At 37.3% G+C, this 13,913-nt stretch overlaps 1 protein-coding gene across 2 annotated transcripts in view; it reads right to left on the bottom strand.

Annotated features, from left to right (window-relative positions):
- The window catches only part of LOC114026059 (guanine nucleotide-binding protein subunit alpha-14), a 271,430-nt gene that overhangs the window by 141,975 nt on the left and 115,542 nt on the right, over positions 1-13,913 (bottom strand). Inside the window, exon 1 of one of the 2 annotated variants that reach the window (XM_027839674.1) lies at positions 4,588-4,716. The exons of the other annotated variant lie outside the window; for it this stretch is intronic. The gene's annotated coding sequence lies outside the window, so the exon portion shown is untranslated. Of the gene's footprint in view, positions 1-4,587; positions 4,717-13,913 lie in introns of those variants that run through there. 2 annotated transcript variants of the gene reach the window in all.

The following is a 13,913-nucleotide window of genomic DNA, read 5'->3' as shown; positions in this document are numbered from 1 at the left end:
AAAAGAATTTTTAAACTTTTTTTTTTACAATTTTGAGTTCCAAATTCTCTCCCATATTCCCTCCCCTCTTTCCCCTCATTGAGAAAACAATTTGATAAAGGTCAGACATCTACAGTCACGCAAAACATAGTTCCATATTAGTCAAATGAAAGAAAATACAGACAAAAAATACAAGAAAAATAGAGAAAGCAAAAAACTCAATATGCTTTGATCTGCATTCGATTCCATCAGTTCTTTCTCTGAAGGCAGATAGCATTTTTCATCATAGGTCCTTCAGAATTTCTTTGATGTTTGCATTGCTAAGAATAGCTAAGTCATTCACAGTTGACCATCATACAATATTGCTATTACTGTATACAATGTTCTCTTAGCTCTGCTCACACTTCACTTTGCATCAGTTCATGTAAGTCTTCCCAGGTTTTTCTGAAAGCATCTTACTCAGAATTTCCTACAGTACAATAGTATTCCATCACAATTATATACCACAACTTGTTCAGCCATTCCCCAATTGATAGGCATCCCTTCAATTTCCAATTCTTTTTTAAAGATACATCAATTATATGTCCCCAGTAACCTCTGTTCTCTTTACCTTTTCCCCAATACTTTATAATTCTCTTATTTCACCTTGTATCACAGTTACTTGTATGTCTTATGTCCTTTATTAGACTATATGTACTATAAGAACAGAAGTCTAATCTTAGTCTTCTTTTATATCCAAGAGCACATAGTCCTAAACATAGCAGGAAGTCAAAGATGCTTAGGTGAATAAATCAAAAGGAAACTTATGAATAAAAGATTTTCATTATCATATTCCTCAAATATAGTCTAAAAAAGGGAGTAATTCAATATAGGTGCTTATCAAGATCATATGCAAAAGGAAAAATATTAAAAAGGAAAAGAAAATATAATACCTTACTGTGATCAATCTGGACAATCAAACTATATATTCTACCTGTAGTCAATTTCCCTCTCCTAAAAGAATCCTTTTCTCCTCGTCCTTAATTTTAGCTCCTTCCCTATAAGATTATCTCTGATTTACTCTGCATATATCCTGTTGATATGTAGCTGTTTACAACTTGTTTTCCCCTAGATTGTGAGCTTCTTAGGAACAGGGAGTGTCTTTTTGCCCTTCCTTGCATCCCCAGTACTTACAACAACTCTTGGCATAATAGGAGCTTATCAAATGTTTGTTGACCAATTGATTTCATTTTGTGTAGTAAAAGCAGGAAAAAAATCACAACCTTAAGAAAACCATCAGCTGAGTATTTTACATTTTTTTCAAAAAAAAAAAGATTTATTCTTGATGTTTATTTTTACATTATTGTCATTTCCCAATAACCTGCCTGCCACCACAGAAACCTCTCCAGAAGAATGTAAGCTCTCTGAGGACAGAGGTTGGTTTCTATTTTGCCTTTGTATTACCACTAGAACAGAGTCTTACATAGAGCAGGCACTTGATAACTATTTATTTGGTTAGAAGAGAAATTTAAGCAAAACAAAGAGACATACTGATTACCTCTGATGGATAGGAAGCATTCAGCACCCACATCATTGATGCTCTGGGATCTAAATGTGTCACTGTTTCCCAGTGATCCCTGATCACCTGCTAACCTATTTAGTCTCTTTACAGCAATTGCACTCAGACACGAGTTATGTTTAAGACAAAAGTCGTGGTGTCATGGCGCATATGCCCATGAGGGACCAGTAGACCTTAGCAATGTCTCCCATTTGCTGCTGGAATTCTATCAAACTAACTTCACTCTAAAATCACAAGCGTATGCAACAACAAGAATGTATAAAAAATGAAGCCCATCATGATCACTGGCACACAGGAAGCAGGGTATCTGAGTGGAAAGAATGTTGGACTTACAGAAAGATCTGGATTCAAATCCTGCCTTACTAGCTTTGGACCTCTGAGTAAGTCACTTATGTCTGCTCAGATTTAGTTTCCTTACCTGCACAATGGAGCTAATAATAGCATCTAACATTTGGAGAAATCTGGAAAAGCCTCCTACAGAAGGTAGAACTTGAGCTGGTTTTTTTTTTTGAAAGAAGCTAAGTATGCCACTAGTTGGAAGTGAGAATGGACTGTATTTCAGACATACCAGACAGTGGCAAATCTTCAGAAAAAAAGTAGTGCTAAAAAGCAATTATCAAATGTTCCTAGGGATGATGTTTTTAAGTTGTCTATACATGTCATGTCAGTTACTTTAAGAGGAATGTTGATTAATGTGACAGTAGTGCACTAGTCAATTTTTTATCTGGACCTCATGTGATAAAGGTCCCACGCCCTCAATTATTGTGATGGTAACCCACTTCAGCCAACTCTGTACTTCCTAAAATTAACTAAAATGAATTGTAAGTTGATCATTGGAAATCCCTCCAGTGTATCTAGACATTCAATTTAGCTCTCTGCAGAGCAACAGGCACCTTGATGGGATGTCTTGGTTGGCTCCCAGTGACAGGAGCTGCATTAAAAATAATTGGTCACTGAGTCAAGAAGACATACTCTTGTGAATCAGAAGAACATCTCTCTATTACAATCTCAATTTGTACTGAGACGTAGAGTGTCCAGAAGTAGGAAGCAGATAGTCCTACATTAGTGAATCTATGATTAGACCATATTTGACTGAGCTGGGAAACAGTGCCATCACTCTCATTTGGGACTTTCTTTGTTGGGAATTTTTCCAGAGCTTTTTACCCTGGACTTCCAGCAAATAGAGAAAAGGGATTTCTCTCACTTGCCCTCAGCAATGGCTATCAAAAGAACATGACAGTTGGAACATGGGTTTCTATAGGTGAGCCTGACTCCCTGTTGCTTTTTTCTTTCCTAGAGATTTCTTTCCTGAGCACAAGCCAGAGGGCAATGGACTTTCCCAAACCCAGCAGCCATCCTGTGAGTTTCAGAGTTTAAAAGCTACTATATTGAGTGTCGGCAGCCTGGTTGGAAGTGATTAGCTTAAGAGCATGCTTCTCTGAGAGCACCACTACTGCTACTATCAGGCACCCAGGAGATCTAGGAGAGAGGGAAAGGCTACATATGAACAGTAATACTTATAAAAAATATTTTTTTGTAATGGAAAAGAAGAACTGGAAAAAATAGATGCCATCATTTGGGAAATGGCTGAACAAATAGACTTGTATGAAATGATGTAGAGTGAAGCAAACAGAATCAGGAGGGCAATTTATATGACAACTACAAAAATATGAAGAGAAACAACTACGCAAGACCTCAGAACTCCAATAAAAGCAGCAAACAATCCTGACTTTAAAAGTCTGATAAAGAAACTCCCTCGCCTACCTCTTGACAGAGGGGTGAGGAATTCAAGATATAGAATTACATGAATTCTCAGACATGAGTTGGATAGGATCTCGTAGACCACATAGCCCAAGCCCTTTATATTATAAATGAGGAACTGAAGTAAGAGAAGTTAAGCCAGTTGTCCAAGGGCACATTGGTAGTGAAAGCTCAGCAAAGTTGGTATTTGAACCCAGGGTTCTTCAAGTATTATATTTTTTCTATACATCTTATCATGTGTTGGTAAGTCTTTAAAATCTTTGACAATTTCTGTGCTCATAAAAATAAATAGCTGCCCTAAACCAAGTAATACACTGAGTAGCAGGGACCCTGTTTACCCATGTTTTGGGGAAAATCTAGAAATGAGTCATATCTAAACTTTGCTTTAGGCATTTCCCCAGAAATCAGGGTGGGGGCAATAATTCCAAGACTTAGAGAAACCTCACCCCTTCCCAGAATGAATCTAAGTCCATGTGAGAGCTGGGCTAAGCTTCATATGGTAAAGTAAGAATAAGATATTAGTCACAGAGGAAGAAGTGGGAGAAGGATCCCACCAGAAGAAAGGTCTTCTTCCCTCCAAATCCAGCACTCTACCCACTATGGATGCTAATCCTTTAATGTATTGGTACTAAGAGGTATGTGTCTAGGACTAAGGTGCAAACAGAGTCCTGTTGTATTCTGCCCACAATCAGACCACCTTTGCAATATGAGTCCAGAGGAGGATAAGCAGAGGGACACAAAGAAGGGTCTAGAGAGAGAGGGACCAATGGAAGCAAAGAGAGAAAAGAGGTAGGAATTCCCCCCACCCTCTCTATTAGTCAGCCCCATAGAGCCTGAGTTATTGGGGAAGAGGGGCCAAGGGAAGGCATGGTCCAATAGATTCTCCCAGCTCTGATTCCTGAAGGTCTCTGGACTGCCAGTGGTTTGTTAAGAGGAGAGGCCAAAGGAAAGCCAGGAGGAAGTACAATCCTACTGGTAATTCTTTCCCTACCAGTTGCTCCATGAGTCTGGATGAGGGAGGGGGGAGATACTAAGTAGGTGTAATCAAAAGGATTATGGACTGCACAGTACTTTCACTTTAGGTTTGGATCTCGAGATATAATGATACACACTCAGCATAAACTTAACAAATTATCACATTTATTTTACAATGATTAATAATGATTAAGGCAACACAAACAAAGATGAGAATAACATTCAATACAATAAGTAATAATCAAAATCAAGAAAAGGGAAAATAAGAAAAGAAAGGATACACACTCACTAACCAGGTGAGCTCAAATACCTACAGGACCCGGGAGCCTGGAGATGGTTGAGAGATCTGATGAGGGAGGCAAGGGAGTGACATCCCACTCCAACCCAAATCAGAGGCTGTATACGCAATCCACCTCTGACCACAGAGACTCGGCATCCCTATCTCTGGCATCAATCAAGTACTCCAAAAAATTCCCTTTCAAATGACCCTTTTATATCTATGTAAACCAGGGAAAAACAATCTTAGTATTTTGTTTTGTGTATGTATCCCTGGTGAACTCAGGTCCAGGACACTCACACATTTTAACAAAGGTTGGAGCTTGATCAGAGTCCCAAGATACCTGTTTGTTGTGTAAGTCTCCAGGCAGGGATCAGGTCCTTGGACAGATACACATTTTTCTCAAGAAAAATGTTCCTTGAGATAAAAATTGCTTTCCCAGGTAACATAGTTTGTTTGTTACTTAATGTTCTGTCTCCTTGGTGCCCTTGGCCACGCATGTTAACTCCAATTTACATTCTTTATGTCAGGTCATGAGGTGGTTACATGAGGGGCTGGGGAGGATCTCCTCAGTTTCCCTTACAGTAGGTTATGAACTATTAATCAATGAAAATTATTGTTGTATCCTATTTATATGTATTAATATGTTCATATTCATTCTCTAATTTTTAATGTAGTTTTAAGACTTCTTATAATGTCTAGATTTTCTTTTTGGTTATGGCTTTCAGGCAGTCTGATAAATCTTAAATTATTTCTCCTTGATCTGTTTTCCAGGTCATTTGTTTTTGCTATTAGATACCTTACACTTCAATGTTTTCAGTCTTTTGACTTAGTTTTAATATTTCTTATTGTCTCATGGAATCATGAGCTTCTATTAAACATTTTTAAAAATTAGTTAATTTGCCTAATTTAAGAAAATTAGCACTATTTCTCAAAGAGCTTGTTGCTTAGGCAAGATTTTGTACCTTTTGTGCCAACTTGTTAATTACCTTTCTACTTCTTCCTTCCATAACTCTTGTTTCTTACTCTATTTTTTCCTGTAGTACTCTCATTCCAGTTATAAAATAATTTTAAAACTTTTAAAAATATTTTTTGCTTCACCTCTTCCAGGAATTTTAGCTGAATTTGTGCCCAAGCTGTGCTTTTCTTTGAGGCATTGTTTATAAATGTTTATAGAAGAAGTCATCTCTTCTTCTGGGTTTTTGTCTTGAATGCCCAAGCCATCACAATAGCTCTTTAGATGGGATTATTTTTGTTGTTGTTCTCTAATTCTTCCAGCCTGCTTCCTGATTTTGGACTTCATGTTAGGGCTGAGCTCTGTGCTCTTTTGGAAGGGGGTGGGAGAGGATGTTTGGGTTGCTCCTGCTGCTTTCTTGGGTGAGTGAGTGTTGTGTTATTCCAGGATCTCAAGGGCAGCTCAGACTGGGGACCTGAAAGCTTTCAGTTCTCCCAAAATTTGTCCAATCCAGAACAAAATATGACTGTTGTCCCCGTGGCCTGGACTCTGCAAGCTCCTGCTCCTGACTTTGATTTGGATGTGAGCAATACACTTGTGGGGCTTACTTTTCCTAGAGTGACAGTAGACTGCTTCTGGATTCAGCCAGTGTTAGTTCAGCTAGCTAGAAAACACTGCTGATTTCAGAGGGACAGAACTGCAGGCTTCCCTTCAGTCTGGCATTCTTGCCATGGTTATTCCTCTGTAGGCTTCAGACTATCCTAGAAGTTAGAATTGACACTTTATTCTGCTTCTAGTAGCCAGATAGTTGCTAATTACTTCTGCACTTATTCCTTGTTAGATACAAAGCCTAGAGGAATACCACCCATAGGTGTGGGTCTTCTCCTTAGTCTACCCTGAATCTGTGACCTGTTGGCCAGTTAAAAGACAGTCCTTTCCTCAAGGAGCTCACAATCTAATAGAGTTGGTGCCTGTTACTATATTCTACACAATGTTAAGCCCCTCTGTGTGGAATCTAGGACTTCTTGCCCTGGCACACAGCCTCTTTCCAAGAACTCCCTGTACTTTTTCCTGCTATTCCATCATCTTGGCTCTGCCTTAATAAGTCCTTATTTTGAAAGCTTTATAGGCTCTTCTCAGACCACAGGACTACCCCTTTCATTTATAATGGCAGGAACCAGAACAGCATTAAACCAGGAATCAATTAAATTCAAGCCAAGGGACAGGGTTTCCCTATCTGCTCTAAGCAGTAAGTCATTGTTAGACAACTGGTACCCTTTCAATAATTAATTCAATGAATATATGCAAATGGATTTAGCTTAAAAACTTACTGGAGACTAGATAGTTAATTGCCTTCAACTTTTGCATTCAATTTGATTCCATAATAGTATGTGTTTGGTTTTGGTTTTTAGTGGAGCCCATATTATTCTATTTCTTATCTCTTCAAGTAAATACTCTTTAACCTGCTTATTCACAAAACAAACTTGCTAATGTAATCTTTTCTATAACAACCACAAACAGAGGAACAAAGAACTGTAAGTAACTCTAACCTTGGGAAAAGCTGTTTGTAATGTGTGGAGGAAAATGGCAAAAGACAAATTTTAGTCTTGCTTTTAAACACAAAAATGAGAAAAATTCATAGATATAGCCATTCTAAAGGAATCATTTTTTTTTTCAAGGATATTTGGCTGCCTGAGAGTTCAAGGGAGAAAACAAATAAAAACACTTGTTCCACAAGAGAAGTGATAGCCTACCATAACAGTGTCAAACTCAATTAGAAACAGACCACTAAAATGTATGTAAGGATCCTCGCAGGCCACATACTAACTTAGAAAACCACATACTATATTTGTATGTATATTTAATACAAATACATCAACGCTTTAAAAATTGGACAGGAATTCCATTTCAGTCTGGTTTGGGCTACACTAGGGACTGTTGTGAGCTGCATGTAACTGGCCAGCCACATATTTGACACCTCTGGTGTGCATGCCCAGGGTCAAATTTTCATTTTGAATAAAAATAAATAAAATCACTTACTTTTTTTTGCTTCATTTCCAAAGGGAAAACCATATAAAAGCAAAAATGTCTTCATATTTTTAAAAAGCTCAGTGAATATTTGAAGTATGTTGAAATCTTCATCATAAAAGGAAGAATTTATAGGATTGTATGCTATATTTTGAGATTTTGGCTTTTCCCCTCTTCCCTGCCAACCCCGTTGGCATCAAGGGCCATTTCCAGTCACCCTGATCTACATCTTGCGATTAGACCCAGATGGCTCCAGAGGAAAAAGTGAGGCTGGTGACTTTGCACAGCCCTCCCTCACTTAAATCCAATTCACTTGCATGTCATGGCATCACCTTCTTGATGTCTAGGTCCTCTTTGAGAACAAAGGACAAACAACATCAACAGCTAACCCCATCTCAGTGAAATTCTAGACTGAACTTAAAGAACAGAGGGTTCAATTAACATATAAGTGACCCATTCCATCATCAAATCTAGAATTTTTTTTTCTCAGTATTCACTGTCATCTCTTTATAGAACTGAAATTGTCACCTAGGCTTAAAACCTGGAAGCCGTCTTGATTCATTCTTCTTTTGCACTCTATCACTTTTGGATCCTATTTTGATTTTTCCTTGGAAATTTCTCTTTCACTTTTGTCCTTTCCTTTTCCACTCTTATTTCCATTACCTAAGTTCAGGCCTTTCCCACATCACACCTAAAAAAGTAAAATGCCTTCTAAATAACATCCCTCCTGCCCAACACCCTCCACCTCAATCCATTTTACTCATGTGGCTACCAAATTTATTTTATAGTATCAAAGCACTGACCCATTAGGATTTAACTAAAAGTTATTCAAAATTAATGTAAAGCTATAAGATTTTTTAAAAGATATGTACAACATAATCAACTCCAACCTGACTATTTAAAGTTATTGATGTCAAAAAAAGTAGGATATGGGTAAGAGAAAGAGCAGATGCTGATTGCAATAATTTTAGACAGAAATTTAATGGATTCAAATCAAGTATGATCATAAAATCAAAAGAACCTTACATAAAGTTTCTTGTGGCAGCCAAAGCCTACCCAGGCTTACAGTATGAAGTAATTTGTAAAATTTTATAAAGATGGATGTTTGAAAATTATATACAGTGTCACCTCTTAAAACAAAAAAGAAGCAATGAAAGATAAAACCAGGCTTAAAAAAAAAAAAACTCAAACAGCTTGATGAGATGCCATCAACCAAAATCATCTTGAAGGTATTTAAGGATGAAAACAAAAGAACAAACAAAAGATAAATGAAAAAAGACCTTCAAAGTTTTTTTTAAAAAAACAAATGCTTTTTACCATAAAAGACAATAGCATCCCCCACCCTGGGACTCCAACATCATAGCTCTGCTTGTGCTTACAGAGGAGGTAGAAATTGCACTTTTTGAGAACAAAGATAGGAAGGTGAGAGGGAGAGAAAATAGATTTCTGCTATATTTTTAAAAGCTTAAAAAAATAAAAGATAGATGTATATGCTCACTAAAACCATTTACCACTAGCACAGAGGAAACCAGGTTCAGAGTCCAAGAGGGATTTCCTATAGATGGTGAGGTCTTACAGATGCTCCTCTTTGTAAACAACATTGTGCTGGTTATATTAAGACCTGGAACATTGCAGAGCCTTATGGTAAGATCCATAACCACTCCAAAATTTGGCCTAACCATGAAAATAGGAAAAACCAAGATGATGAACCATGCCTACTGTCTAGATTATGACACGCAGCCATATGAACAGCCAATAGGGCTCGCCCACTTCTGTGTGCATGAGCGTATATGCATTAGCATGCACGCATATGCCTCTTGAATAGCCAACGCAAATGAAATATGGGATGTGAGTCGGACCCAATTAAAGAGAATGAGGAGAGCAAGCAAGCTGCATTACCTTTGAAAAACTCCAAAGTTTCTTTAATGACCTTGAACTTCTTCCAGAAACAAAAGATCATTGTTTTAATACCAATGTTCTACTAGTGTTGTATGGTCTTGAGTCATAAAACACTATAGTCTCTGAAGTATTAGAAAATGAATATCACCCAGAAGGCAATGGAAAGATACATGGTAAAGGCAAATGGGTTGTAACCCATACAAAATAAAGAACCAGAGGAAATGTCATTAAAGATATGCATGATTTTAAAAAGCGGATGAAATGGGCATATAGGCATAGTGAGAGCTAGCACACAGTCAGCCTACTTGCTTTTTGGAATCCTCCAGATCTCAAAAAAAGGTCAGAAGGGTCCTCACTATACTGATCAGAGTCTCTGTAGTGAACATATGGGGTAAACATGGACAAGACTCAGACAGCATGGGCAGACATTCAAGGAACACCCACATAATGAGATGAAAGACACTTTGGACATTTAAGAAAAACAACTTCTCCAAATTAAGGCATATACTTTAATACTAACTCCCAACCCCAGAGGTTAAGGCAGAGAGAAGTGAATGGGATGGGGTGGGGAAGAGTAGCACAGCTTAAAGGGGACTGAACTGAAAATCATACATTTAAAGGGAGAATGGTATCACATCAAAAGGGAGAGGAATTAAAAAGTCAAAATAACAATATTTAGACCACTCAGATTCATTTACAGAGCCCATTACTGGCTCCAGAGAATCAAATTCCTGTTCCCCTGGAGTCCTGAAGAACAAAGTATTACCTCTGTACTTCTTTTGACCTTAAAGTCAACTCTAGCGCACTCCTTCCCCTCCAATAAAAAAATTTAACTTAAAAGAAGAAAAAACATATGAGTCAATTCAATTCAAGCATTTATTAATTGCTTATTTGGGCAAAATACCACATATGGTAGAGCCCGGGGACATAAAGAAATAAGATACAGGTTTGTGCCCTGGGGGTCACATTCCACTGTGACATATAGACACATAGGATGTGATTCATAATTTAGAGAAAGAGTGTTAACAAATAGAGGGGCCAATCTAAGTTAATCAAAGGAACTTTAGCTGAGCCTTGAGAGAAGTTAAAGATTCTAAGAAATAGAGGTGAGAAGGGAATGCATTTCAAGTCTGGAAGACGAGGGAGACAAGATTTATTTATAAGTTGGATAAAATGAAGACATACTCATTATCACTCCTAGTATTTAGGAATCTTAAACTCCAACATACTCCCTTACTCAAATTCTAAAGTTGCTTCTTCCTTGCCAACTATCTCATGGTAGCAAGTTTACACACACACACACACACACACGTGCATGCACACACGCACTTGCACACATGCATATATTTTTGACACTTGTTAGGGAAAAGCTTAAATCATGCCAATTCCCGGCTTAACGTGTATTAAATGGCCTTGCTTTGCTGGAGAATACTGTGTTTCTTTGTTCTGTGACTCACTTTTAGGGTATATTGCCCTCCTTGAGCAAACCATACTTTAAAAAAAAATCTCTTTCTAAAGCAATTTTTTTCTCCAGGGTGGTAATAGGAAATACAGCCTCTAAAATTCTGATTATGAACATCAACCTTAAAGAATTATTATTTTGGGACCCAAAGTAATTGGAATTCCTACACAGGGGAACACAAGAAGTAAAAATGTGTTAACAAAGAAGTCTTAAAATGAAAATCTTGTAATTCCATTTGTGTTCTGAGAAAACTCACATTTTCAACCACATATCAAAGATGTAGAATACTTCATAACAAAAAGTATCATCAGAATATAGAAGGATACTGCAGGAAAAGCAAAAGAAAATCTTTCCTATCAAGAGACTAAGGTTACTTAAAAGGAGAGAGAGTTGGTCTAAAGTTCACCTAAAAAGTTGGTTAATTGGATCAATGCAAAATAAACATGATATCCTTGGACACTTTGAAAGATCCTTTTCATTTCATAGTTGGAGATGTTTTAATGCCTGAAACATTACCAATTGCTCTTGCTTATTTCTGCAAATATTTGGAAGGAGATGTTGCATTTTATACCTCCAGTTGCTTTTCTACGAAGTAATATGGTGTAAAGAATGAAGAGCAGTTCACAGGAAGACAAGAGATTTGGCTTTCTGCTATCACTTAGAAGAAGCCATTTCCTTTGGAGAATAACAAATATTGTCAACTGACAGTGGCAAGTTCTCTAGATCCAGGGTATGTAGGGGAAGCTGGAAGGATGGGTAAAAAAACTGTATATACATGCCAAGAAATAGTGCTGCAAATGATGTTCATTCATTCTCATTGTCTCTCTCTCTCTCAGATATATATTACATATATATGTTATTGAATCATTTCAACTGTGTATGACTCCTCATGACCCCATTTGGGGATTTTCTTGACAAAGATACTGGAGAGGTTTGCCATTTACTTCTCCAGCTCATTTTATAGATGAGAAAACTGAGGCAAACAGAGGTAAGTCACATAGCTAGTAAGTGTCTAAGGCCAGATTTGAACTCAGGAAGATGAGTCTTCCTAACTCCAGGTTTGGCATTCCATCCACTGTGCCACCTAGCTGTCCAAGCTTCCCTTGTACAGGGAACATTTGAAAGGGACTCCTTCGACCAACCTGACCCATCAAGTCCTTACCTAGAATTAATATACAAGTCAGAGAGTCATGAGAGCCACAAAGAGGGCAACTGACTTGTCCAGAATCACAGAATTAAATGTCATAAGATAGATTCGAATATTGGTCTCCCAGGCTCCCAAATGCATCATGCTATCCACCATACCATGCTGTCTTTCCATTAAAAATCGCAGTAAAATAGCTTTCATTTTCTCTTTTGAATTCATCCTTCTCAAGGGTTGTACAAACAGCTTGGCTGCACTCCTAATTTCCTCTACCTCTCCAGCTAAGAGATAAGAGAATGAGTATGAACTATGGTATGAGAATTCTAGATTTGTTATAAGTGAGGGCCTTGAAATGAGAGAATGGTTTATTGAGGAAGTTAAGGAAACTATAGATGTTTTTAAAAAGAAGAGCCCCATTAGTATGAGAAGATTTAAATGTGAAATCAGAGGGATGAACTAAATTACCTCTCAAGTTTCATCCAATTAAAAGACTCTCCATATGTCATCATTTTGCACATCTCTGCAGTATGGATGCTTCTAAACCATGTCTCTTTCCACTGCTGGGTTTTGTACTAATTTTCAACTTTAGTCCTACATGAAATATATTCTCCCCATAGGATCTTTGTTTGACATTTTCATAATACATATTTATTTTTATTTGTGCCATTAAGGTTCCCTTCTTTCTCAAGTCAATCCCACTTACCAAGGCCCTTCCCCCATGCCATTAATACCATCTGTAACAGCTGTACTCTACAAACAGAAATAAACCTTGCTGTTTATTACCATAAGAAAATGATTTGGCTCTACGCAATATAAAATAAAAGGTGACAATATTACCAAAGCTGCCTTGGGCAAAAGGAGATGAAAAAAGAAGGGACCACTGACTTGGTGTGAAGTGAGAACAAGAGGATTTAAGTGATAGGAGCTAATAAAATATTTGGAACTTTGTAGAGATAACTGAAATCATAGAGAAGCACTGTCAGGAACACCTCTGTATTAATGTGGCATGATATTTTAAATCACAAAAAAAATTAGCCTTCTATGATAGTCATCATCTGCTACACCCTTCTTAAAATGTTGTTTTATTTTTCATGTACTCCCCAATCTAGTTTCCCATATGGGAAAAAAGCTAGAGAGGGTAGTGAAGAGAACAAAATAATGAAAAGATTTGACATAGGCTCTATGAAAAAAGACCTTTCATGTAGAAAAGACAAAGAAAGAGATGCTTTAAAGTTGCCTCCAATTACTCGAAAGGTTATAATGAGTCATTAATCAATTTTTTTCCGCAATAAAACAAAGTGGACCTGATCTTATATCACCCTGATGGTCAAAACACTGCTTTAAACTTAACTGAAACTCTTTTATTATAACTTAAAGCTGATGAATCTTCATTATAGAGGACTTTAAAAACAAACACCCATCTGTCCTGGATAATTTAGTTACCAGCTATTAGGGCAGGGGATTATACTAAATGGGGGAGAAGGGGCAATTTCCATATTAAAGAAAAAAAATTTTAATTAATATAGGTGATTTTATAGTTTTGAAGTTCACAAAGAGTTAGGGGAAAATATAATATAAATAAGAGACTTCTTTATTTATTTTGGAAAGACATGTCCACCACCACCATCCCAAAGGAACTCTTTGGGAACAGGAACCAAAACATCACAGACTCAGAGCTGAAAGAGTTCTTAGATATCATGTTGCCCTCTCACTTTACAGATGGTGATACTGAGGGTCAGAGAGGTTGTGACTTGATCAAAGGCAATAGGTGGTAAATGGGACAACCAGGATTTGAACCTAGGTCCTCTTACTTCAAAGTCTTTCCATTAAACCAGGAGGTAAGCTCAGCTTGTTTAGCTTGTTTCAAACAAGCTG

The sequence above is a fragment of the Vombatus ursinus genome, unplaced genomic scaffold (assembly GCF_900497805.2).
Source record: "Vombatus ursinus unplaced genomic scaffold, bare-nosed wombat genome assembly UNPS02014832.1, whole genome shotgun sequence".
Classification (NCBI taxonomy): Eukaryota; Metazoa; Chordata; class Mammalia; order Diprotodontia; family Vombatidae; genus Vombatus; species Vombatus ursinus.
This window is presented reverse-complemented; position numbering and strand designations above follow the sequence as displayed.